Genomic DNA, 26675 nt, shown 5'->3' on the forward strand with positions numbered 1-26675 from the left:
CCTGATCCTGCAAGCATTTTGCACAGGGAATTTCCACTGAAGTTAATTTTGGTCTTTGAGTTACTGAAAAAAAGAACAAAATCTTCTATGTATCAAGGCTATGAGAAGGCTGATATGCTTCTTCACAAGACTGCTTCTTGAGATAGTCAGTTTTGCAATTGATCTGGTGCATGACCTTGGGAGGTCATATCACCAACCTGTAAAATGGGAATAATACTTGCTTGATGAGTGAAAAGTACTACAAATGCTAGGCATTATTATTAATTTATTATAAAATAGTGCTTTCTGTGCTCACCAAGAACTACTTGTATTTATGTACTTAACCACAAGTATTATGTCATAGTTTGCTATTCGAACTCCCACAAATCTGCATTTATTGCTCCAGTGTCCATTCCGTTCTTTGCTTCTAACCTGCTGACTGTTCTCATTGGCTGCTAATGCTTTTTTAGCCCTGTGTTACATAACTAAACAAACAATCTAAATAAATATTTTAAAAGGAGAGATGTGTGCTGAGGCACAGGGAATAACATCCTTCCACACCAAGTAGAATCCTTCTTTACCTTCTTCTTTGAGAGGACATAACCTAATACCTTCCACTATAATAATAATTCTTTGAGATCTATGGATGAGAGGCACTGTAAAAATACAAAGCACTTTACAAACATCTAATTAAGCTTCAACACATGGGCTATGTATATTTGCCCAGTTCCTCACTACAGGCTCCAAGAAATGTTTTACAGACAAACAGATACAATACAGAGCAATACAAGAGCAGATACAATACAAGAGCAACAGAATGCTCTTCCTACTGCCCCATCAATAGGCCCCACCTGGAGGGAACAGATTCTTTACTTTCCTGACTCATTCAGTCCTTAGCTTTTCTGCTGTGATGATCAATACAGCTGACAATAGGGGAAACTTGTCCACTAGAAACTGGATTGGGGCAACCAACTTATTTTACCTAGGCCACAAAACAACCATTTGTTTTTGTTTTGTGTTTTAAATATAAAAGAACAGTATGAAGGGAATTTTGAACCTCCATTTATTCACCTGTTACTGTTATGTATTTGGCTGGTTCCTTTATGATTCTCACCCATTAGATGATAACAAAATTATGACCTGATCCAGCAAGGTGCTGCATGTCCTCCATTCCATTTGTCTTCAATGGGAGCTGAGGAGCTCTGTACCTTGCAGTGCTGGGTTCTGAAACATCCAGTTACAGAACTTTTAATGTTCACTTATAGTAACAGTGAATATGATAGAGAGGAGGAATCATGTTGTTTTTATGCTTGAAAAGCAATGAGTTCACTGTCAGTAATCAATAAATAATAAATAATTACAGTAGTAATATCCCTAGTCCCTCCCTTAGCTATACTCACAATTACCGTATGTTGCACATGTAAGATAATGAATAGATATACTTTAATGGAAAACATGACCATTGATTCTGAAAAGTGGCCATGTACCCAACTCATTGTTCTAAAGCTTTGAAAAAAATATACAGTTTATTTATCAAAAGTAAATAACGGAAGCCAGGGCTTACTCTCATTAATAGTTCTCTCAAACAAATAGCCCACTGAAGCCAAAGGGACTACTTATATCAGTAAAGCTTAGAGAATTGGACCCACAGTAAACAACAGTTAAATGTATGGTACCACATATGGACTCTTAATACTATGTCTAAACAATAAAGGTCATGTCAGATGGGACTGTAGAAAGAGAATGAATCCACTATTCTAAACTTTAACTTTAGAATAAAGCTTTGAGCAGTTTTCATAAGCTCAAGTAAATTTTCAAAAAATGCCTGTGACTTAGGTACCTAAGACCTATTTTCAAAGGTGCCTTAAGCACTTAGGCTCCTACGTCTCATTAATTTTCAATTAGACTTGAAGGACCTAAGCTGCTTTATTAAAATGGAACCTGGGCTCCTAAGTCACTTGGGTATGTCTACACTGCAGCTGGGAGATGTGATTCCCAGCACGGAGAGACAGACTCAGGCTAGCTCAGCTCAAGAAAGTATGCTAAAAATGGATGTTGCAGCACTATTGGTGGCGACAGCTAGCTTCCCAATCCCCTTGATCTGAGCATAGGTGGCAAGCCCAAGATGCTGCCCATGCTGCAATGTCCACACTGCCATGCTGCCTTGAGTTGAGCAAACAGGAGTCTACCTACCTTCAATGGAAATCACACCTCCCAGCTGTAGTGTAGACATGCCCTTTAGTGCTTTTGAAAATGTTACCCTGAATCTTTATGTTTACTAAATAATAGGTGATGGGTCCATTTAGACTTTTTATTTTTTGTTTTATAAACCTCTAGAGTACGAATGGTGACCAATCACATCTAATAACCAACAATATCCTTATAATATAGCTATAGAATCTACATCAATCAATAGGCCAGACAGATAGCAGAGCTAGAAAAAATTACTGTAGACCGGTTCCTATCAAGTTTCTTTCAGTTTCTTATCCCTCTATTCTGGCTAGAGATATGTACAAACTACTGGCCCAATCGTGAAGTCCTAGTATATTCAAAATTCCCCATTGATTTCAGTGAAAGTTTTGTGCCCATAAGGATTAGGTACTAGCTTCCCGTTCCCATTCTGTATTTGGAGTCTGTAGTCAGGAGATATAGATTTGCTTTCATGATTTTTAAAGTACCTTGATTTCTAGGTGAGTTAAATTTTTGACTGATTAGTTATTCTTTCTGGCTCCATAAACCTAGGTCCTGCAAGTTATAGTACTTCTTCCAGATACTATTTATGGAATGCTAGCAGTATGCTTGGCACTGTAAAGAACACAGAGGAAAATCAATGCGCTCATAGTCACAAGGAGCTTACAGCCTAAGGCTATGTCTACACTACACTACAATGTTGTTCAGGGGTGTGAATAAACCACCTCCTGAATGACATAAGTTACACCAACATAAGCGCTTGTGTGCACAGCACTACGCTGGCAGGAAAGATTCTCCTGTCAACACAGCTTCTGCCGCTTGCAGAGGTGTTTTTTTTATGCTGACATGGTTTTTTTATGCTCTCTCTCATTAGCATTGAGCGTCTTCCCGAGACACGCTGCAGTGCCTCAGCTGCACTGTACGTGTAGACATGCCCTAAGATGACCAGAAATTCAAATTAAAAAAAAATCCATTTGGTGACCAGAAGACAGATTTCTACTCAGTGCAGAGTTTGGTTTGGTTTGATTTTGTTTCAAAATTCAGGGGAGCATTTTAGCATGTGCTTAACTTTAAGCATGTTTACACAGTTAAGCACATGCTTAATTGTTCTTCTGAACAGCACTGAACTTAAGTGTGTAATTTTGTGTTTTCATGCATCAGAATCCAGGAGAGGGAGACTATTCAATGTACAAAGGTATAAAGACAAGTCTGGGAGAAGGATACAGAGGCAAGTGGCTTGTTCCATGCAAAGGAGCAAAGAGGGTGGAGGAGGAGATGAAATCAAATCTGTACATGGCAGCAGAGATATCCAAGGCCTTAAAGACAGTGGAACGTGAAGCTGAAGGCAAGATGGAGGCAATGTAAAGATACAGCATAGAGAGTGATATAATCAAGGTAGTGAAAAAAATGACATTTTGCTCCTTTTGGCTTATACTATTTCTCTCTTTAAATCAAACTTCATCTTTAGATAAACTATACTAAGTATTCATAAAGAGTAATTATAGTGACTCTTGTACTAAAGGCCACCTCCCTCTGGAAACCCTATGTCTTAAGTGCCTTCTTTTAAGTAAACATGCTTTCCAGCACATTTTGTTTGACCTTTAGTTAAAGGCCACCTGTTTTACACAATCAACTTTGACTGGTCCCTTGGGTTAACTCAAAGCAGGTTTCACTGTGGTAATTCGAGGTCTGTGTTCATTTCCATGGCAGTTTAGTTATGGTCTCTGATTTTCAGCCTCCATTTGCCAATAAACAAACAAAACAAACAGAGATGTTCATAAGTAAATTCCTTTGAATGAGTCTATATCATATCTTCCAAGGATCTTAGGCATGTTTCTGTGCTATGCTCTAGAAATGTAACAGTGTTAACAAATTAGATGATATATGAAAATTACTGCATTTTGATTGATTGCATGAATTCCAATAAAACTATTATTCATACACCCAAAGATAAAAGTGTAATAGTTTTTTTTTTCCCCCGGACCTCCTAAAGTATCTACCTTCTATAATGTTAGCTTCAAAAGAAAAATTGCACTTCTGAAATTAATGTCCACAACACAAAACTTTTCATATGTTTCTGCATCTAATTATATATATAGTGACTTTAGTACATTTGCAAATGCATTAACCTTCAACTCAAACAATATACACCTCTCTATTCAATACATTTTGATGTTTTAATCAACCTCCTTAGAAAACTTCTTCAAAAGTTTAAAAAGACAAAGAATATAACACTTCTCAATTTATATACAGCTACCAATGTTTTATTTTGTTCATGAAAAGACCCCTAAGACAATGGATGCTTATAGTTTATCTACAAAACCCTGGACTGAAGATCTTAAAAGGTGCATAGCTATCAACATACAAAAGAGTTTGTGTTTTATTAACTCAATATGATTTTTTCCTCAGCTATTTAAAAGGAGAATCTTACTGTATGAATAGTTAGCTATTCACAGTTCTCTGTAAGTGAAGTTGAAGTAATACACTACTTTGATTTTAAAAGTGCCTTTTCCCTTCTTATTTATATAGTAATAGACAAAGTATAATTCTCTCTCTGGAAAAAGTTCATTTTCCCTTCATTACCTGCATAATGTAAGCATTTTCGGAAAGCAATATTATCTTCCAGCCTCTGTCTGCACTTGGCTACGTAAATATCAAAAAGACTTTAATATGTGGAAGGCAAAGGACACAAGAGAATTAAAAAAGATTAACAACAGGAGAGGAAAAAAAACAGAGCTTATTGAAGATATTGACCTCGAGTCCAGCTCCCTGGCGTGCAGAATAGCTCAGTTGCTTACTAATTTACTATTTGTGCTTAGTGTATCTGTTTTTTTCCCCCATCATCGTCCACAAGAAAAACATTTTTTGTGATATGTCAAATACAAAGGTAATTAAATTTTATTAGAGAAATACTGTTTCTGCCTTGTTACATAGATTAGATCAAGGCACTTAACACAAGAAGATTCTCTTTTTTTCCAGCATATGGGTAAGATGATTCCATCATTTGTGGCTTGTTATATATTAAAGTTTTACCTGAACTGACTTCTTTGTGTTTTTGATTAGGTTCTTCTTTTATTTATTTGCTGCTTAGCCAAAAACATTGTTATTTCTTATCATTTACAATGTTTTGGTCCGAACAAGACTTTCCCATTTAGGACAAAGGAAACTTCAAAATGATACTCTATTTTTGCTTTGTAGGATTACAGATATCTTATGTATTAACTGGAACTGACCAGTAAAATTCAGATGAAATATTTTTTGTTGAAATTTGCTGATTCATTGAAATCTAACCTATTTTTTCAGAGACACATGAATTTTAATAAGGTTTTTCTGAAATCCAGGTAGAGTTCCATCAGAAACCTGCCTGGTTTCTTGCCAGCTTTCCTACTTTGCTCCTTGGTACCCTGCCGGGTTTGCCTCATGACCAGGAACCCCAGGGCTTCCAAGATCTGCAGCAACCTGCATGTAGACTGTCCCAAACCCAGGGCTCTATTTCCTTTACTGGATAATTTGAAATTTTTTGTTTTCTTTCTGAGTTGCAACCAATCCAAATTTTGAAGTATAGAACTCCTCCACTCAGGCCCATCTATGTTAGTTAATAATAGAGATGTGTGGAGAAAGATAATTCTCATGCCAATTTCAAACCCAACCACGGCACCACTCAAAATATGGGTTAATTTGGATCATTATTATTAGGTGTATTGTAGTAATGCTTAGATGCCTCTACTGAGATCAAGACTATTGTCTACACAATGTACAAGGCTAGGGCTAGAATATGACCCTTCCAGATTGCTCATGCAGGGGAGTAAGTTGATATCATGGGTGGCAGTGCATAAACTGCTGAGTCACTAATCCCCTTTCTACATAGTAAGGTGGACAAGAGTGAGGAGCCAGCCCTGTTCCCCCAACACATTGGTGAGCACTCCTGAACCAGCATGGAGGGGAAAATAGCTGTGCTATGAAAAAAGGCTGGCAGAGCTTACTTCCCCCTGTGAAGCAAGGGGAAAGCCACAACTAAATTGTAGCTCTGGGTACATCTACACTGGAAAAAAACAACAACGCAGCAGCAAGTCTCAGAGCCTAGGACAACTGACTCGGGCTCACGCTGTGAGGCCAAAAATAGCAGCATAGTCGTTTGGAATTGGACTGGAGCTTTGGCTTTGATACCCTTCTCCCTCGTTGGGTTTCAGAGCTCAGCTCTAGCCCAGGCCTGAATGTCTACACTATTATTTTTAGCCCCATAGCACGAGCCCCACGAGCCCTAGTCAGATGACCTGGGCTCTGAGACTCGCTGCTGTGGATTTTATTTATTTTTTTGTAGCGTAGACATGCAATTAGAGCCATAATTCAGTATTTGCTCTGCCCCTTACTTAAAGCAGATTGTGAGATTACAATCTAGCTCATAGTAAGGGACAGCCCCTGCCCCTAAGAGTTTACACTCTAAATATACAAGACAGACAAAGGTGGGAAAGAGGCAGAATTACTATCCCCATTTCACAGACGGTGACTAAGGCACAACAAGATTAAATAGTTGCCCAAGGTCACCGAGGAAGTCTGTGGCAGCACTGGCCATTGAAACCAGATCTCCAGGATTTTGATTCAGGGCATAAAAAGATAACACTCCCATCTTTAAATGCTACCCAGCCAGGCAAGTTCCAACGCAGGTCCAAAAACACTGGTGAAATTAACAGAGTATATCTCTAGCTAGATTTGCTTACTATCTTCAATAACCAGACTAAGCAATGTTCACTTTTTAGTAGAGAAAAGTAGTGAATGAGATTTATGTATATAGCTGGTATGCAGACAAAATAGAGACCTAGAAAATAAAATAAAATGATACAAGTATTTACAAACAAAGCAGGATTTGCAACAAACTCTTTAAGCCTTCACTGGCTTAACTGCCAGATATAGTTTTGCATTTAACATTAAAAATAAATAACAGACCAGCTTGCACGATGATATTCCTTAGCATTCCTTCAAGGATAATTCTCTCCTCTGCATTAGACAGAAACCACACGAACATGCCCAACCCAAGAACTGCAGAACTATCAGATCAAAGCACCAGACCTTTTCAGTGAGTTATAATAGCTTTGGCTCAGGGATTTAGATTATTCTGAACCATTCCTCCTCCATTGTAGCACACGGCAAAAAAAAGGTAACTCTATCCTATACTGCTGTCAGCCTACCATAAAGCTTCCAGGGTTTTGTCAACATAGTCAAGTTTTAGGTGACCGAACAGAAAACAAAAGCTGAAATTTTGCATGTGACAAAAGGTTTCAATGCAATTTAACTATGAAAGAAGGTATGTGGTTTAAGAGGGTCATTTTTCTTCCCTGCCGATCACATAACACAAGAGCTAAACAAACAATAAAAACAATACTTAGCTCTTTATTTAGAACTTTACATTTGGAGATCCCAGTGCTTTTCAGAGGAAAAGAAATATAATCATCCCCATTTTACACATGGGGAAACTGACAAACAGAGAGGTGAAGTAATTCACCTGAAGTCGCACAACGGGGTGTTGGCACAACCAGAAATAAATATCAGCTTCCCTTGAACATAGTGGGCTGGATTCATAGCTGTGCCTCCAGGAGGTGTAGCACGTAAGACATAGCCCAGTGGAGTGGCAGGGACAATAGTAGCTTATGTGCCATCCTAATTTTGGGCTGCTCCAGGAGCCAAAAAATCCTTGAAGTAAGTTACAACAGCTCCAGGAAGCCCATCTCGGGTTACACTGCAGCCCAGAATCTCTACGGAACTGGGGTTGCCAACTTTCTAATCCTACAAAACCAAACACCCTAGCCCCACTCCTTCCCCAAGGCAACACCCCCTGCTCCCCCCTTCCCCAAGGCCCTGTCCTGCTGCTCACTACATTCCCCTCCCTCTGTGACTCGCTCTCCCCCACCCTCACCATTTTCACAGGGGTGGGGTAGGGGGTTGGGGTCCAGAGGGGGTGAGGGCTCCATGGTGGGGTCAGAGATAAGGGGTTGGAGTGCAGGAGGGGGCTCTAGGCTGGGGGGTGGGACAGAGGGGTTCAGGGTGTGTGAGGGGGCTCTGGGCTGGTGGTTGGTGTGTGGTGAAGGCTCCGTCTGGGGGTGCAGGCTCTGGGGTGATGGGTCTATTTAGACTTTTTATTTTTTGTATTTATAACTCAGCAACACAGGAGACTGACAGGAGAACTTGAGGGACAGGTGTAGGACAAGAAATATTTTTTACTCATGTATTTATTTGTAATTGACTAGATTTCATGTTGATGGTACCCCTTTAAAGCCTGATTAGGTGAATTCATTACCATTTGTGATTTCATGAAAGAACACTTAGGAAATTCAAACAAGTGAAATTATAACAGGCTAATCAAGGAATGCAAAGGGAATATAAAAACCCTTGAAAAATCTTGATTGAATCACAATCTAAAATATTCTTAACAACGGGTCACACAAATTAAGCAAAATCAGACTCCAGGACTACAAATATAAGCCTTTACCAGCACAAACCTAATAACAGTTACAGAGATCTTTCTAAATCATATGTAAGTGATGAACATAGCTGATCATACAGGACCTTACACCCAGAAGCCTCTGTTATAACAGCTGTCATAAGAGTAAGCTGCATTAAGAAGAGATGCACTGACCAAGCAGTGATGCCTATGGATACTGTGCTTTTGAAGGGCATGGTTCTTTAAGAGTGCACGGGGAGCACAGAGACGGGCACCACATAACAGAACAATCAGGAGGAAATTCAGTGCACTGAAATACATGGCATTTCCTTTCCCCTAGACAGATTTCTTTCATGAAGGTGCAAATCCAGCCTACGATTTTTAACCTGATTCTGTCCCTTTTGTAGTATCTCTTGTAGTAGAGAATAAACCTGGTTCAAATGATGATTCTGGTTACAGATAGGCCCAGTAATTCTTCTCCCTGGCTCTCAAAACTTCCAGATTGACCAACACAAGCCTGAGCTACCTAATGGCTCTGCACTCTAGATGAAATCCTGAACCATTGAAGGTGAAGAAGTTTGCCATCAGGGTTAGAATATCTGGATGAGTGTTTATTTTAATATATATGACAGAAAGAAAGACTGAAGTTTTGCAAAAAGAAAAGGAGTACTTGTGGCACCTTAGAGACTAACAAATTTGTTTTTTCCTTGTGGCACCTCCTTTTCTTTTTGCGAATACAGACTAACACGGCTGCTACTCTGAAACCTGTGAAGTTTTGGGGATCAACCCAGACCAGTGCGGGGATGTGTCACCATCTACTCTGCAACTCTGCGTGCCTTAAATGCTGTGCTGCTGTGACTCATGGCCCATACACCAACTGCCACCATGCAGGTCACACCCTAGCTTCTACCACCCAGTTACTGTTTGCAGAGTGACACTAACACCACTGCCTCAGCCATGATTTTCCCCAGCACCATCTCCCCGCAGTGTCCAGCCCTCTCCTAGAACACTCACAGAAGTAAAGTTTTTTGCTCCTTTAAAGAGTCAATACAATACTGCTCATTAATTCAACTGAGGTTTGACAAACAATCTTATTTTAATCACAGCACTGAACTGATTTATAGTAAAACAAGTTTATTAAATAAAAAATAGATGTAAGTTCAGGTTCAAGGGATAAAGGCTTGGTCTACACTACCAACTTACGTTGGTATAATTGTTGGTGTAGATATCACTATGTCAATGGGAGATCTTCTCCCGTTGCTATAGCTACCGCCTCTTGGGGAGGTGGAGTGCCTACGTCAATGGGAGAAGCTCTCCTATTGGCGAAGGCAGCATCTTCACTAAGCGCTACAGCGGCACAGCTCCACCAGTGCAGCTGTGCCACTGCAGCATTGTAAGTGTAGACAAGCCCAGAGATTAGAGGGTTACAAACAAACAGAAGTAAAAATACACTTTCTAATGGCTAAGACCTAACTTAATAAACTACTGTCTTTCTTCAAGGTAGTTTCCTCACCAATTTTCCTTTTCCAGTAAAGATTGCCTGGCTCTTAGCCAGATTTCCCATAGAGTCATACTGGTTTTCCATGTCTCCTGAGGTGTAAGATAACTTAGGGTTTCACTACCCCTGCTATATAAACCAGTAAACCTTTGAAATGTATTGTTCTTAAATGTATCCCCAGATAGAGTTCCTTTTTCCTGCTTGGTGTGGAACCATGCTGTCTGGTGTAGACTCCATGCGGTCTTCTCCCCATGGGTGATTTTTACACTGCAAATGACCACTTTCTGCAACCTCCGATACAAATGAATAGCCCACTGAATTTGGCCACTCCTGGTTTGAGGTGTTGGCCTCTTTTTTTTTTTTTTTTTTTTTTTGGAGAAAACCTGTTTATCAACTCCCCCTTGACATGCCTGGTTTAAACACATTATAGTATAATTCCATCACCTCTATATAATCCTTTGAGGGTTCACAGTACATACATCACACCAGAATATTAATGATCAGTGAGTTATTAGTTTTTAATGACATATTATATGACACCTTTTACACACATTATAAAAATAGTGACTTGGGATACACTGAACTGGTCAGACCAACTGAAATTCACTGCTAGATACCAGAGACCTCTTGCCTTCTATCACAGAGATCCTTTTTTAGGATCACAATAACATAATGCAAATGTAGTCTTTATTATGTGCGGTTGGTATGGTATTTCATCTTAATGATGTAATAAAGCCCTCATGCACTCCCACAAAGTTTAAATTTTTAGATGAACAGAAAAATGTCTGAACATGGGCACAGGAGGAACGGAGGGTGTGACACTTGTATAATTTAGCCTAAGAAACTGGAATACACAGGAGTAAAATGTATATCAGGGAATTTTCTAACACAATCTATGAACCACTTTCAGTAATGGAAGGTGAAAAAGAAGTGCAGTATGACTACGTAAAGGAACATTAGTGGTATTAAGAATTATTTTTATTATCTAAAAGTGTATTTCATGCACTGATAGAAGTTTTACACATACCTATGATTCATTATAGATCAAATATCCTTATTTTACACTGGGTATATTTTTTTACACAGTAAGTGCTATGGGGAAATAAAGACAGAATCTCGGGTATGTCTACACTACGAAATCAGGTCGAATTTATAGAAGTCGGTTTTTTAGAAATCGGTTTTATATATTCGAGTGTCTGTGTCCCCACAGAAAATGCTCTAAGTGCATTAAGTGCATTAACTTGGCGGAGTGCTTCCACAGTACCGAGGCTAGTGTCGACTTCCGGAGTGTTGCACTGTGGGTAGCTATCCCACAGTTCCCGCAGTCTCCGCTGCCCATTGGAATTCTGGGTTGAGATCCCAATGCCTGATGGGGCTAAAACATTGTCGCAGGTGGTTCTGGATACATATCGTCAGGCCCCCGTTCCCTCCCTCCCTCCCTCCGTGAAAGCAAGGGCAGACAATCGTTTCGCGCCTTTTTTCCTGAGTTACCTGTGCAGACGCCATACCACGGCAAGCATGGAGCCCGCTCAGGTAACCCTCACCCTATGTCTCCTGGATGCTGGCAGACGTGGTACTGCATTGCTACACAGTAGCAGCAACCCATTGCCTTGTGGCAGCAGATGGTACAGTACACTTGTAGCTGTCCTCGTCATGTCCGAGGTGCTCCTGGCCACGTCGGCCAGGAGCGCCTGGGCAGACATGGGCGCAGGGACTAAATTTGGAGTGACTCGACCAGGTCATTCTCTTTAGTCCTGCAGTCAGTCCTATTGAACCGTCTTATGGTGAGCAGGCAGGCGATAAGGATTGCTAGCAGTCCTATTGCATCATCTTCTGCCGGGCAGCCATAAGATGTGGATGGCATGCAGTCCTTCTGCACTGTCTGCGGCCAGCAAAAGATGTAAAAGATAGATGGAGTGGATCAAAACAAGAAATAGACCAGATTTGTTTTGTACTCATTTGCTTCCCCCTCTCCCCCGTCTAGGGGACTCATTCCTCTAGGTCACACTGCAGTCACTCACAGAGAAGGTGCAGCAAGGTAAATCTAGCCATGTATCAATCAGAGGCCAGACTAACCTCATTGTTCCAATAAGAACAATAACTTAGGTGCACCATTTCTTATTGGAACCCTCAGTGAAGTCCCGCCTGAAATACTCCTTGATGTAAAGCCACCCCCTTTGTTGATTTTAGCTCCCTGAAGCCAACCCTGTAAGCCATGTCGTCAGTCGCCCCTCCCTCTGTCAGAGCAACAGCAGACAATCGTTCCGCGCCTTTTTTCTGTGCGGACGCCATACCAAGGCAAGCATGGAGGCCGCTCAGCTCACTTTGGCAATTAGGAGCACATTAAACACCACACACATTATCCAGCAGTATATGCAGCACCAGAACCTGGCAAAGCGATACCGGGCGAGGAGGCGACGTCAGCGCGGTCACGTGAGTGGTCAGGACATGGACACAGATTTCTCTGAAAGCCTGGGCCCTGCCAATGCATGCATCATGGTGCTAATGGGGCGGGTTCATGCTGTGGAACGCCGATTCTTGGCTCGGGAAACAAGCACAGACTGGTGGGACCGCATAGTGTTGCGGGTCTGGGACGATTCCCAGTGGCTGCGAAACTTTCGCATGCATAGGGGCACTTTCATGGAACTTTGTGACTTGCTTTCCCCTGCCCTGAAGCGCATGAATACCAAGATGAGAGCAGCCCTCACAGTTGAGAAGCGAGTGGCGATAGCCCTGTGGAAGCTTGCAACGCCAAACAGCTACCGGTCAGTTGGGAATCAATTTGGAGTGGGCAAATCTACTCTTGGAGCTGCTGTGATGCAAGTAGCCCACGCAATCAAAGATCTGCTGATATCAAGGGTAGTGACCCTGGGAAATGTGCAGGTCATAGTGGATGGCTTTGCTGCAATGGGATTCCCTAACTGTGGTGGGGCCATAGACAGAACCTATATCCCTATCTTGGCACCGGAGCACCAAGCCGGCAAGTACATAAACCGCAAGGGGTACTTTTCAATAGTGCTGCAAGCTCTGGTGGATCACAAGGGACGTTTCACCAACATCAACGTAGGATGGCTGGGAAAGGTACATGATGCTCGCATCTTCAGGAACTCTGCTCTGTTTCAAAAGCTGCAGGAAGGGACTTTATTCCCAGACCAGAAAATAGCTGTTGGGGATGTTGAAATGCCTATAGTTATCCTTGGGGACCCAGCCTACCCCTTAATGCCATGGCTCATGAAGCCGTACACAGGCAGCCTGGACAGTAGTCAGGAGCTGTTCAGCTACAGACTGAGCAAGTGCTGAATGGTGGTAGAATGTGCATTTGGACGTTTAAAGGCACGCTGGCGCAGTTTACTGACTCGCTTAGACCTCAGCGAAACCAATATTCCCATTGTTATTACTGCTTGCTGTGTGCTCCACAATATCTGTGAGAGTAAGGGGGAGACGTTTATGGCAGGGTGGGAGGTTGAGGCAAATCGCCTGGCTGCTGGTTACGCACAGCCGGACACCAGGGCGGTTAGAAGAGCACAGGAGGGAGCGGTATGCATCAGAGAAGCTTTGAAAACCAGTTTCATGACTGGCCAGGCTACGGTGTGAAAGTTCTCTTTGTTTCTCCTTGATGAAACCCCCCGCCCCTTGGTTCACTCTACTTCCCTGCAAGCTAACCACCCTCCCCTCCTCCCTTTAATCACCGCTTGCAGAGGCAATAAAGTTATTGTTGCTTCACATTCATGCATTCTTTATTCATTCCTCACACAAATAGGGGGATGACTACCAACGTAGCCCAGGAGGGGTGGTGGAGGAGGGAAGGAAAATGCCACACAGCACTTTAAAAGTTTACAACTTTAAAATTTATTGAATGCCAGCCTTCTTTTTTTTGGGCAATCCTCTGTGGCGGAGTGGCTGGTTGGCCGGTGGCCCCCCCACCGCGTTCTTGGGCGTCTGGGTGTGGAGGCTATGGAACTTGGAGAGGAGGGCGGTTGGTTACACAGGGGCTGTAGTGGCAGTCTGTGCTCCAGCTGCCTTTGCTGCAGCTCAACCATACACTGGAGCATACTGGTTTGGTCCTTCAGCAGCCTCAGCATTGAATCCTGCCTCCTCTCATCACGCTGCCGCCACATTTGAGCTTCAGCCCTGTCTTCAGCCCGCCACTTACTCTCTTCAGCCCGCCACCTCTCCTCCTGGTCATTTTGTGCTTTCCTGCACTCTGACATTATTTGCCTCCACGCATTCATCTGTGCTCTGTCAGTGTGGGAGGACAGCATGAGCTCAGAGAGCTCATTTCATCACGAGTGCGTTTTTTTTTTTTTTTCTAATCTTCACTAGCCTCTGGGAAGGAGCAGATCCTGTGATCATTGAAACACAGGCAGCTGGTGGAGAAAAAAAAAGGGACAGCAGTATTTAAAAAGACACATTTTATAAAACAATGGCTACACTCTTTCAGGGTAAACCTTGCTGTTAACATTACATACATAGCACACATGCTTTCGTTACAAGGTTGCATTTTGCCTCCCCCCCACGTGGCTACCCCTTCAACCTCCCCCCTCCCCGTGGCTAACAGCGGGGAACATTTCTGTTCAGCCACAGGTAAACAGGAATGGGCTCCTCTGAGTGTCCCCTGAAGAAAAGCACCCTATTTCAACCAGGTGACCATGAATGATATCTCACTCTCCTGAGGATAACACAGAGAGATAAAGAACGGATGTTGTTTGAACGCCAGCAAACATACACTTCAATGTTTTGTTGTACAATGATTCCCGAGTACGTGTTACTGCCCTGGAGTGATAAAGTGTCCTACCATGGACTTTTGCAAAGGCTTTTGGGAGTACATCCAGGAGAGCCGCGAATGCCAGGGCAAATTAATCCTTTCACATGCTTGCTTTTAAACCATGTATAGTATTTTAAAAGGTACACTCACCGGAGGTCCCTTCTCCACCTGCCGGGTCCAGGAAGCAGCCTTGGGTGGGTTCGGGGGGTACTGGCTCCAGGTCCAGGGTGAGAAACAGTTCCTGGCTGTCGGGAAAACCGGTTTCTCCGCTTGCTTGCTGTGAGCTCTCTACAACCTCATCATCATCATCATCTTCTTCATCCCCAAAACCTGCTTCCGTGTTGCCTCCATCTCCATTGAAGGAGTCAAACAACACGGCTGGGGTAGTGGTGGCTGAACCCCCTAAAATGGCATGCAGCTCATCATAGAAGTGGCATGGTTGGGGCTCTGACCCGGCGCAGCCATTCGCCTCTCTGGTAGGCTTGCCTCAGCTCCTTAAGTTTCACACGGCACTGCTTTGGGTCATTGTTATGGCCTCTGTCCTTCATGCCCTGGGAGATTTTGACAAAGGTTTTGGCATTTCGAAAACTGGAACTGAGTTCTAATAGCACGGATTCCTCTCCCCATACAGCGATCAGATCCCGTACCTCCCGTTCAGTCCATGCTGGAGCTCTTTTGCGATTCTGGGACTCCATCATGGTCACCTCTGCTGATGAGCTCTGCATGGTCACCTGCAGCTTGCCACGCTGGCCAAACAGGAAATGAGATTCAAAAGTTCGCGGTTCTTTTCCTGTCTACCTGGCCAGTGCATCTGAGTTGAGAGTGCTGTCCAGAGTGGTCACAATGGAGCACTCTAGGATAGTTTTTGGAGGCCAATACCGTCAAATTGTGTCCACAGTACCCCAAATTCGACCCGGCAAGGCCGATTTAAGCGCTAATCCACTTGTCAGGGGTGGAGTAAGGAAATCGATTTTAAGAGTCCTCTAAGTCGAAATAAAGGGCTTCATCGTGTGGACGGGTGCAGGTTTACTTCGATTTAATGCTGCTAAATTCGACCTAAAGTCCTAGTGTAGACCAGGGCTTAGTCAAAGCCAGAGACTAAAATAACACATTAAGCCAAAACCTCAAGATGCCTTAACTAAAAGTGATCTGAAAGGAATTTTTCACTTCTTCTGTAATATTCAATAAAAGTAGAATACAGTTGTTCAGTTCTCCCTCTTCAACTAAAAAAAAAAAAAAAAACCCGAAACAACTGTGACAAAGTTCCTCCTCTGCCTTGGTAGGTCCTGCGCTTTCTGGCGGATTTGCTCACCTCAGAAATTCACGGCAGCCTTCAGTTTGGCCGCTTTTGCTACAGGCTCAAACCTGCCATTCACACAGCTAACCTCATCACTGGCCAGCATTGGGGGAACAGAGAACAATCTCTTGTCCCACCTAGTGGGTCAGGGACGGGCCAGATCCCTGTCCAAATTAGACCTTCCCCTCTTGTGTCTCACAGACCAGGTCAACTCCTCCTGTGTCAGACAGGGAGTCGGGGGAATGGGGGGGAACACGGGCCCACCCTCTACACCATGTTCCAGCACAGGGCCCTGTGGATAGCAGCTGTCCACAATGTCTCCTGTATCAGCTGTGTGACAGCTACAACTCCCTGGGCTACTTTCCCATGGCCTCCCCCCAGCACCTTGTTTATCCTCACCGCAGGGCCTTCCTCCTGAAGTCTGAGAACACTTGTACTCCTCAGTCCTCCAGCAGCATGCCTTCTCACTCCCTGCTCCTTGCACGCCCCCCACTAACTGATGGGAGGTTCTTTTTAAAACAGGTGTCCTGATTAGCCTGCCTGCCATAATTGATTCTACTAAGTTCTTAATTGGCTACAGGTGTCTTAATTAGCTTGCCTGTCTTAGTTCGTTCTAGCAGGTTCCTGATTGCTGTAGGGCAGCCCCTGCTCTGGTCAGTCAGTGAACAGAAAACTATTCATCCAGTGGCCAGTATATTTGCCTGCTACCAGACTCCTGCACCCAACTGCTCTGGGTCTGTCACACAACCTAAACTGAAAACACTACCTCAAATTGTCACCTATTCACCCCCACTACCGCATTTGAAGATTCTGTGCTTCCCTCACACTCAGGTCCCACCACTCCAGACTCCAGCCCGCCCAGAATCTTGTAGCCTGTCTTCTCACACAACCACAAAGAGCAACTTCATCACTCCCATCCTGAAATAAATCCACTGCCACCATATTCAGGGCAGAAGACAGTTTTAGTGTAACTCCAATGGAGCCAGTGAAGTTTCCCTAGCAAAGAATTTTGCTCCTGGTTTTTAAAACCTTAGGTGGACTTGCTCCAGCCTATCTTAAAGACCAGAGGCCTGTTCTGGCACTGCCACTGATTTTAAGCTGTTTTTTCTACCTCCTTCCTCTGCTTCTTTAGTGACATCCTCTTACTTGCCCCTTCCCACATATGGACCAATGTCAGTGTGCAAACCTTCTTCCTCTGCAGCCCCCAACATCTGCAACAGTCTCCTTCTAACTCCTCATTGACTTGCCATCAATTTTCAAAACTAATGTGAAAAACATAGCTTTCCTCCCTTACCTGTGCCTCCTTCTGCAAATGATTTTTCATTTATCATTGTCTTTGTATTATTTGACTCCATAAAGAATATTGATATAGAAAGCCTGATCCTGCACCTATTGTAGTCAAAAGGAAACTTATCACAGCGATTCCATAATTCATGTGAAATACCCTGTACAAAATAAAGTTATATTGTATTAAATACACCCAGCTATGTTTACCCAAAAGTAAATTATGACTAGCCCAATGATCCAGAACACAATGCCACGTAAAAGATGCAAAGCATCAGATCATGGACTCTAATTCCTCTAGCTATTCAAAGCTTAGAGCAACACAGCACTTAAGGAGAAGATTTATAGCCTATACCACACGTACCTGTACCTCTCCATTGCTTCTCATTATAAAGCAGCACGGCATTCTCATTTTTGACTGTCTGCTTTTCCCATTTGCAGTGATCATGAGTGCTATGAATGTGAATGGAGAGGAATGAGAAAAGGCACCCCAGAATTAGAAAGTAAGCAAAAGCCTTACACCATTACATCCAGTAAACTTCAAACTGTGCTTCTGTCTATTTTTGCTGCTTATATACCATCCAAATTACCTTCAGAGCAACCCCTGTACTTTGTGCCTCAGGCTTGATGGCTCAGCCATACACTGCTGAAGTCTTTCCATTCCCCCCAGAATATTTAGCACAGCTGAACAAATAATTAATAATGAATCTGAATTCATAATGAAATATTGCTTATTTTTCTCATTATGTTTGGAATCAGGCTGATTATTTCTGCTCACCCATCATGAGGTTTTCAAATCCATTGCATATTTGAAGATATATATACACCATATAGGTGGAGGTAGTATCCATTTGATACAGTAAATTATTTTAGGCTTGTGATAAATTGTGCATGTAAAACATATCACATACTAGTGGCCACATCACTGTCACACTAAGTCATCTTTCCTAGAGCTTGTATACACAATTTAGAAATTCACTTTCCATGAACATTTTTGCCAGCCAAATTTAATGATTCACATATTCACAGAAATAAATATGAGAAAGGCACGAAATTTGCCAAAGAGAATTAATTTTAAAATGTAAACAAATTTGTAAAAATGTTTTTGTATTATTACCACCTCTACTAATTTGCAGTCATATCTATCTTGTGTATTTATAGGCACCAAAACTGCAGTGTGTAGGCACCAATGCAATCAACCAATACACCTATAAATGAGTAATGAGTACTACAAAAACATTTTTCAAAGAATAATTCTAAATCCTACCAGTTGTCAGCCTACAGTGCCAACAACAACATACCAGAAATAGGGCTATAGCAATATATCCACTCTCTCAAATGATCCTCTAGAAAGAGCTGTGAGCAGCACAATGCAAACAAGAAATATATTATATACTAAATGTATCCAGGTTCAAGAAAATGAGACGGAAGAGAGTTAGAACAAAGAACGTTGAAAGAGGGATCTGTTGTGGTAGATAGCACCTCATAGATACTGTACAGGAAAACTTCATTTAGAAACACAGAGAAATTAGCATTAGAGTCCAACAGACCAAATTCTGCTCTCAAATATATCATGAAATGATGTTGCATGCTTTAACTTGTCTGTCAGCTTTTCTGAAGCACTCATCACCCTAGTATCTGGGGCCCTGATTGTCAAAGTGCACAATTTTACCGTTGTCTTCAATAGGAGCAGAAGCAGTGCCTACATGCTGTGCAAGGCAATTAAGGCAGAATTTGTCCTAATGTGAGTAGTCCACACAATTAAAAATGTTAAGAGTTAAAGGTTGACGTAATTATCTAAAAATTATAAAAGTCCGTAACACTGCAAAAGTCCTTTAAAACTAAGAAAAGAAAAGAAAAGAAAAGAAAAGAAAAGAAAAGAAAAGAAAAGAACTGTCATCTTATTGTATGTATAAATGGGGTTTATTTTAAAGATTTTTAATTATTGTCAGTACCATATTTTAGACACTGCATTTGGAAAAGTTTACATGTACCCATTAGTTCTTACTAATTAAAAGCCTAGCTAAACAGAATTTCCCACTTAGCAGGCTTTTGAGGTACTGTCTTCTATGCTCTGTTTCTCCTCTTTCTGTGAGTCTCCAACCTTTCCTCCAAATTTTAAATCATTTAGTGTCACATTACACATCATACTGTGCCCGCTCCAGCATCTGTCTAATGCTAAACTATGTTTGAGAACATGGCAGATGTTCCTCCAGTGTTGTGGGGCCTTTATCATGACGCTGAGTTCCCAAGTGGCATTAACTGGCACAGGCTCCAGCAACATGAGAGCAGCATTATCAGGGAATTCTCAGTAAAAGTCCTATCCTATAGGACTCGGTTCCTCTGACTGTCCAAATTAAATCTAATTTAAATTGTCGTCTAGTTTTGTTCTTACTTTTTTGATTTCTGAGTTAAAATTGAAGTAAGTTCGTTCTGTGATGGCTGCACTATGAGTCCGTGAAATAAATATATTTATAATATATAACAGATGAAATAGTCATAGGTAGGCATGGGAGGCATAGCTGCAAAGATCCCTTAACTGTTTTAAAATATGTTCTCATTTAGAGAAGAAAGACAAATGTGTATAGAAACGAGAGGGGAACAAAGACAAACATAGGAAAGAGGAACATGGAAAAGAGACACAAAGAAGAAAAGTAAATGGGCAGGCTGGGAAGGCAGGCTGAACAGAAGATATCGAGGAGGATGGAATATGTATAGGAAAAGGGGATCCAGGGAACTTTCATGTGTAAAGTCAGTGGGGGCTCTACACTGGCGCAGTGGTCCACCCATACAGACGTTGCAAGACTGGGGCGTAAATGATCAATCATAATCAAATACAGAAGCCACTCAAATTCTTTACTAACCTCAACTTCAGCAGTGTACAATCAGTGTACGATTAACTCAGAAAAAAGACTAATTAGTTAAAAAATTTCAGTCATTTCCAAATAGTGGATAGCCCTTAAGCCCAGCTAGTAGGAAAGTTTAATGTTAGTTTACTCTTGTACTCTGTAATGTATACTTTAAAAGGTGGTGGTGGAAAAAGGAGAAGTATATTTGAAGATATATTAAAACTTTTTTTCTTTTAGAGTTAGCCTGAGAATTGTTCTGCTATAGGACCAAATTTTGTGTGGATAACAAAACTAAGCAGGTGGAAACAAAGAGTACATTTCCACTAGGGTTTTATTTTTGTCAGAGGGATACTCCCAATCCAGTTTTATTAACTCTGCTGCTGCTGCATGCCTTGAAATCAATGCTGAGAATCTTAGTGTACAATAGAGGAAAGAAAACCACAGACATGAATAAACACCAATGATTTGTCTGAAATAGCAGCCGATTGACAAACTTACCGTTTAGCACAGACATGGAGAGCAGCTACATCAAGTTCATCAGAATCTAAATCTCTTTCATTTCAGCTTTCTGTAAAAGGTACAGAGAGGCACAAAGAATGACACAGAGAGAAAAAAATTCAGCAGCCAAAAGACCACTCCTACTTTCTAAGATCTGTTTATAAAACAGGATGATTCACAGCACAAGAGAGCTAATGGCATGTTATACTGTAAAACACTGAGACAACTGTATAGCACACCACTCATCTCAAAAAATCACACCGAGTCCTAACATTTAAATATTACACACAAACTCTTAAGGGAGAGCCCTATCTTCATTTTGTGTCTGCTACAGCATCGAGTACATTCTTGCATATATTACAAAGTAACAACAGGTGGGTCAAGGAATTTGTATTCAGAAGTGGATTGAGATTAGATTGAGGTTTTGGTTCTAGACTGAGTCAGAGCTAGCAAACTCAGAATTGACAATGCTAAATTCCTGTGAGCTGTACTTGTGATACATGTGTGATACAAGATTTCAGCCCCTTGTCACAAGTGCCGGAACTAGAGGTGCTGGGGGTGCTGCCACACACCCTCTCCCTTGAAGTGGCTTCCATCCATATAGGGTTTACAGTTTGGTTCAATGGTTCTCAGCATCGCCACTATAAAAATTGTTCCAGCATTCCTGCCCACTGGAACCAGGAAATAGGCTGCTTCTGATTTTGGACCTGGTCCTGTTCTCAGTTGCACCAATGTGTATCCAGAATAACTACACTGACCTCAGAGGAGTTTTGATACTATAAAATCAGTGTGAAAGCAGAAACAGGCTATATATCTTTACTCTGAGAAGAGATTTTCTGTCTTAGTGACAAATTGTTTCTTTAAAGCAACTTTTCTTCTACTGTAAATTGATCAATCCTTTCTGTGAATTCACAAAATCACTTTTTTTTAAGTTGCAGAAAGCGTGAAGCAGCCTTTTACTTTTTCAGAAGATTTACAATTAAAAACAAAAACCCAAACGCTAAGCAGTGAATTGCTACTAGTCCCATTGATTTCAGTGGGACTACCTGCAAAATAAGGTGTGACTTCAACATGATTAAGAGTGGTAGAATCTGGCCCTTAACAACTCCCCATTCCCTAGTGGTCAATTGCCTTAGGTAATTACACAAGAAAGTTCATTTAGATAACCTCAGTTTATGCAGTATTTTAAGGCATTTCCTACAGTAAGTATAGTTAATACTACAGATAATGAGGCAACTTTCTCTGATTACTGCAGGTAAAATTAGATAGCTTTTTAGGAACAACACTGTAGTAAATGAGATTCTAGTTTTACTATTATCTTTCTTTGCTCTAATGTAGTACTAGTAGACGGGAAAATCGGGCTAATTGTGCTGGGAAGGACAAATATATCTTGCTTTTGGGTACCTAGATGCTATGGGGTGAGGCACTCTATCCATGGATTGGCATACTAAGAGATCAGAAATGACACACATCAGAGACCCATTTCAGACGCAATGCACTCACAGTTCCTATCATTTGCTAGAGGAAGTAGCATTGAGCCCAGTCTTGTACCCAGGACAATCAATGGTTTAGTCCTCCAGTGTTATCTGATGCAGCTGAACTTGTGTATTTCATGAGCCTCCTGAGAGCAGACGGACCTAGAAATCTTGATTCCAATTTTACTTACACTAGTTCTATCACAGTGCAACTGCCTGGACTTCATTAGAGTTGCATCTGATTTACACAAACATAAATGAAATCAAAATTAGGCCTTTAGTCATGTTGCGCTTCTTATAGGTCTTACAGGTTGTGTGGTATTGTTATGTGCATGTTGGTAAATATATTTAAATAATTAACTACAAAAACAAATGTCATTACTTTTTAATTAAAATGCATCAAACTAACCTAAAATGTTTCATTCAGAAAATACTTACACATTCATTTAGAGCAATGTTTCCTGCGCAGCTTTTACACATAAATATTTTATTTTAATACTGTTACACAACATCAGTATGAAAACAAATTAAGTAATGAACATATTTGCCACACTAGGCTAACATATTTTATACCATACAACAGTCAGCTGCAGTTCAGATGAAACCTAATAGATGTTAGAATAGATGTTTAGACCAAGAGGCATTGTGAGCTGCCACCATTTCAGGCAACAGAGTTGACTGTTCTAGGCAGAATTAGAACCCTCCATGTCAAACAGTTTTCACAGTGGGATGTAGAACGCAGTAAATCATCCATGGAGGTAGGGAGGGAGGGAGGATTCTATGCAGAATTGAAAAGGAACTTACCAGTTACTGGGGCACCATGTTCCATAACACACTTCAGATGGTTCAACTATGCAACTATGGTTCACCTGCACAACTGGACATACACTATCTTTGTAGTGTATGTCTTGTTAGGAAATTCCCACGCCACCTTAATCACATTGTCATAAACTAGGTGAGGAAGAATTACACAGCTTCTCTTCAAATTCACAAGCGTTTTTGCTTCCCTGCTGTCAGTTCCTGTGCCAGGCCCTGGCTGCCAGGAGTAGCAACTGCAGGCAAAGTCCAGCTCTGCCCCAGCCTCCTTGGGCTGGAGCATGCCCAGTGCAGCTGAAATCTTTAGAGAATTTAGATGACAAATTCTAACTAGTCTGAGCATGTGCAAATTGAGATTTTTCAAAGGTTTATAACTTGGCCAAATTTGGGTAGGTTTCCAAGGGAATTGGAAACGACACATCCCTGATACCACGGTAATACCCCCAAATTTCAAGTCCCTTCTCCAAAGCATGGAGGTGCCAGAGCTTCTCAATGAAATGGTTGTAAGAATTTTTTTTTCAAACATTGGCAAGACAATGTATTTTCCCCTAACTTTGTTCTGAGAAATGGCTAAAGCATTTTAGCTGGAAATTTAAAAAAATAAATAAAAAATCAGCTTGAGGCAGACACTCTCCATGGAAAATTTCAGCCTGAATTCAGACAAAATAATAAGTAAACAAGGTCTTATAATGAAAAATGTTACTCAATCTTAATTATAGGTGCCGCTAACAGTTCTGCCTATAATAAGTGCTAGTACATGGCTAACTTAGATTTCTAGGCATTACTATACCACAAATAATACATAAGGCTACCACTGGTTTTGTGTCATATTTGGCAAGTCTTTTAATCACTTTGCTTCATTTTCACCTAATGCAGACATTTTGAGGATTATTGGTACACACTTTACATATAAGAAGAGCTGTATAAATACAAAGTCTTGCTACTTTTTCATGTTCAGCTGCTATTGTACTTACACAAATAAAAGATGAAGGCAACTTTCAGCTTTTGTCCATGTGCAGGAAACTCCTTCACTTCACACTGAGAAGGCAAGAATGCAGGGATTTCATTATCTTACAAAGTTCAAACTCTTTTATTTACAAATTCACAGTGAGTCAACAGCAGGACTCTACTACGTTTATTTTGGCTGTAAAGTTGCTCTGCATAGTTGAACTTCACATCAGCCCTATGCTGGCATTCAGAATGCCAGAAGATAATGGAATCCTTTCTACTCTGTAGAAAAACATCCAGAGTGAAATTCACCTCTCTGCTGTGGGTCAGTACAAGCTCTACACACAACTTTATGCCTCAAAACAGAGGTTAAGTAGGACCCACCAAAGAGAATCATCAAGAAATCCTCAGTAAATCAGAACCATTTATATATCTATTATATATACACACATATTGGTAAACTACAGGAGTTACAGTCAAAATTTCTCAAATTGGGCAAGTTTTTAAAGTTAGGATTGTGTACATATTTGCATAAACCTAACTAGTGTGTGCAAATCCTAAATCCTTACATGCAAATTGGTGTATTTTCAAGTGCACGTGACCAGTCATTCATTCAATTGACCATATGCATATGTAAATCTCTCTTTTGTGGGCACACATGAGAAGTAAAGTAGCCTCAGTTTGCTTTAGCTTAACTAAGGCCACTTTACTTCTCAATGAGAGTGTTCACACAAGGGTTTAATGCACTTTAGTTAATACTAATACAAGCTAATACTTGATACCTTTGCTTAACACATATTAACTTTCCTGAGTGTCCCCAAGTAGACAAACACTTAGGGTTCTCTACAGCAGTGGTTCTCAAAGGCAGTCTGCTGCTTGTTCAGGGAAAGCCCCTGGCCCGCACATCCCTTCGCCTGTCCCGCTTCCCGTAGCCCTCATTAGCCTGCAGCAGCAAACCGCGGCCAGTGGGAGCCGTGATCAGCCGAACCTGCAGACACAGCAGGTAAACAAACCAGCCCGGAGCGCCAGGGGCTTTCCCTGAACAAGCGGCAGACCAGCTTTGAGAATCACTGCTCTACAGTACCCATCACCATAGTACAGTAACTCCTCACTTAACATTGTAGTTATGTCCCTGAAAAATGCAACTTTAAGTGAAACGATGTTAAGCGAATCCAATTTCCGCATAAGAATTAATGTAAATGGGGGGGTTAAGTTCCAGGGAAAAAATTTTCACCAGACAAGACTCTCTCTATATATATCTATATACAGAGAGAGAGGGACAGTATAAGTTTTAAAACAAACAATTTAATACTGTACACAGCGGTGATGATTGTGAAGCTTGGTTGAGGTGGTGAAATCAGAGGGTAGAAGAGGGTGGGATATTTCCCAAGGAATGCCTTACTGCTAAATGATGAACTAGCTTTTGGCTGAGCCCTCAAAGGTTAACCCATTGTTGTTAAAGTAGCCGCACACTCTACAAGGCAGCACGAATGGAGGGAGGGGAGACAGCATGGCAGACAGAGACACACACCCTGTGTGAGAGAGTGAGAGATGTGCATTGCCCCTTTAAGTGCACTGACCCCACTCTAAGTAAACTGTTTTTTGAAGTAGATCAGCAAGTTGAGATAGCAGCTGCTGCTGCCTGGAAGCTCCCTCTGTCCTGAACCCTGTCATGTGTGTCCCCCCGCCCCCATTGAGATGGAGTAAGTGGGGTGCAGGAGCAGGGGGAGGGGGACACCCTGACATTAGCCCCCATCTCTCTCCCCACCTGTACAGCAAGTAGGAGGCTCCGGGGAGCAGCTCCAAGGCAGAGGACAGGAGCAGCACAGGGTGGTGGGCAGAGGGATGGCTAAACTGTCGGCAATTGATAGCCTGTTGGGTGGCTGCCGCCCAGGGAACTTAGGGGTGCACGGAGCTGACAGGGAGGCTGCCGATCCACCCTGGTTCCAAGCCCCCACCAGCTAGCTCCAACGGGCTGCTCTTCCTGCAAGCAGTAGACAAAGCAGGCGGCTGCCAGACGTTATAAGGGAGCATTGCACAACTTTAAACGAGCATGTTCCCTAATTGATCAGCAACGTAACAATGAAACAACGTTAACCAGGAAAACTTTAAGTGAGGAGTTACTGTATCTAATGCCTGGTCTACACTCCAAAGATAGTTCAATTCAAGTCACTTTGTATTGACCTAATTGTGCATGTGTCTACACTCATATACGTATCTGGGCAACATAAGCACCCTGTTACAGCAACACAGTAATACCACCTCCCCAAACAGCATTGAGCCGTAGTTAACCTATGGAGGTCAATGCTGTAATGGACCAGTGCATAGGCAGTCTGGCCTACTGGTCAGAGCTGGGCTGAGGTCTGCCTATCAGGGATGGTAGTCACTGGGCAAGAGCTGGATCAAACGTAAGGGCCAGATTCCATAAGCAAGAGTTAGGATCAGAGTCTGACCAGGCTCAGAGACCTAAGTCCAGAAACAGTGCCAGGTTGGAATCAGGAGGCAAGAGTCAGGGACAGATTCAGGCTGGGTTCAGAGACTGGAGATCAGACACAGTATCAGGTTAGAATCAAGAGGCAGGAATCAGGATTGGAGTCAGGCTGGTGTCGGAGGCCAGAGATCAAGCAAGGTCTGGCGCTG

At 41.9% G+C, this 26675-nt stretch overlaps 1 protein-coding gene across 4 annotated transcripts in view; it reads right to left on the minus strand.

Moving 5' to 3' along the window:
* Window positions 1-26675, minus strand: part of SHANK2 (SH3 and multiple ankyrin repeat domains 2) — a 613170-nt gene that overhangs the window by 536698 nt on the left and 49797 nt on the right. For 3 of the 4 annotated variants that reach the window (XM_073347893.2, XM_073347892.2, XM_073347890.2), the window contains exons 2-3: window positions 24062-24125; window positions 20797-20866 (exon numbers count right to left, since the gene is read on the minus strand). The exons of the other annotated variant lie outside the window; for it this stretch is intronic. The gene's annotated coding sequence lies outside the window, so the exon portion shown is untranslated. The remainder of the gene's footprint in view (window positions 1-20796; window positions 20867-24061; window positions 24126-26675) is intronic. 4 annotated transcript variants of the gene reach the window in all.

Source organism: Lepidochelys kempii, chromosome 6, assembly GCF_965140285.1.
Source record: "Lepidochelys kempii isolate rLepKem1 chromosome 6, rLepKem1.hap1, whole genome shotgun sequence".
Classification (NCBI taxonomy): Eukaryota; Metazoa; Chordata; order Testudines; family Cheloniidae; genus Lepidochelys; species Lepidochelys kempii.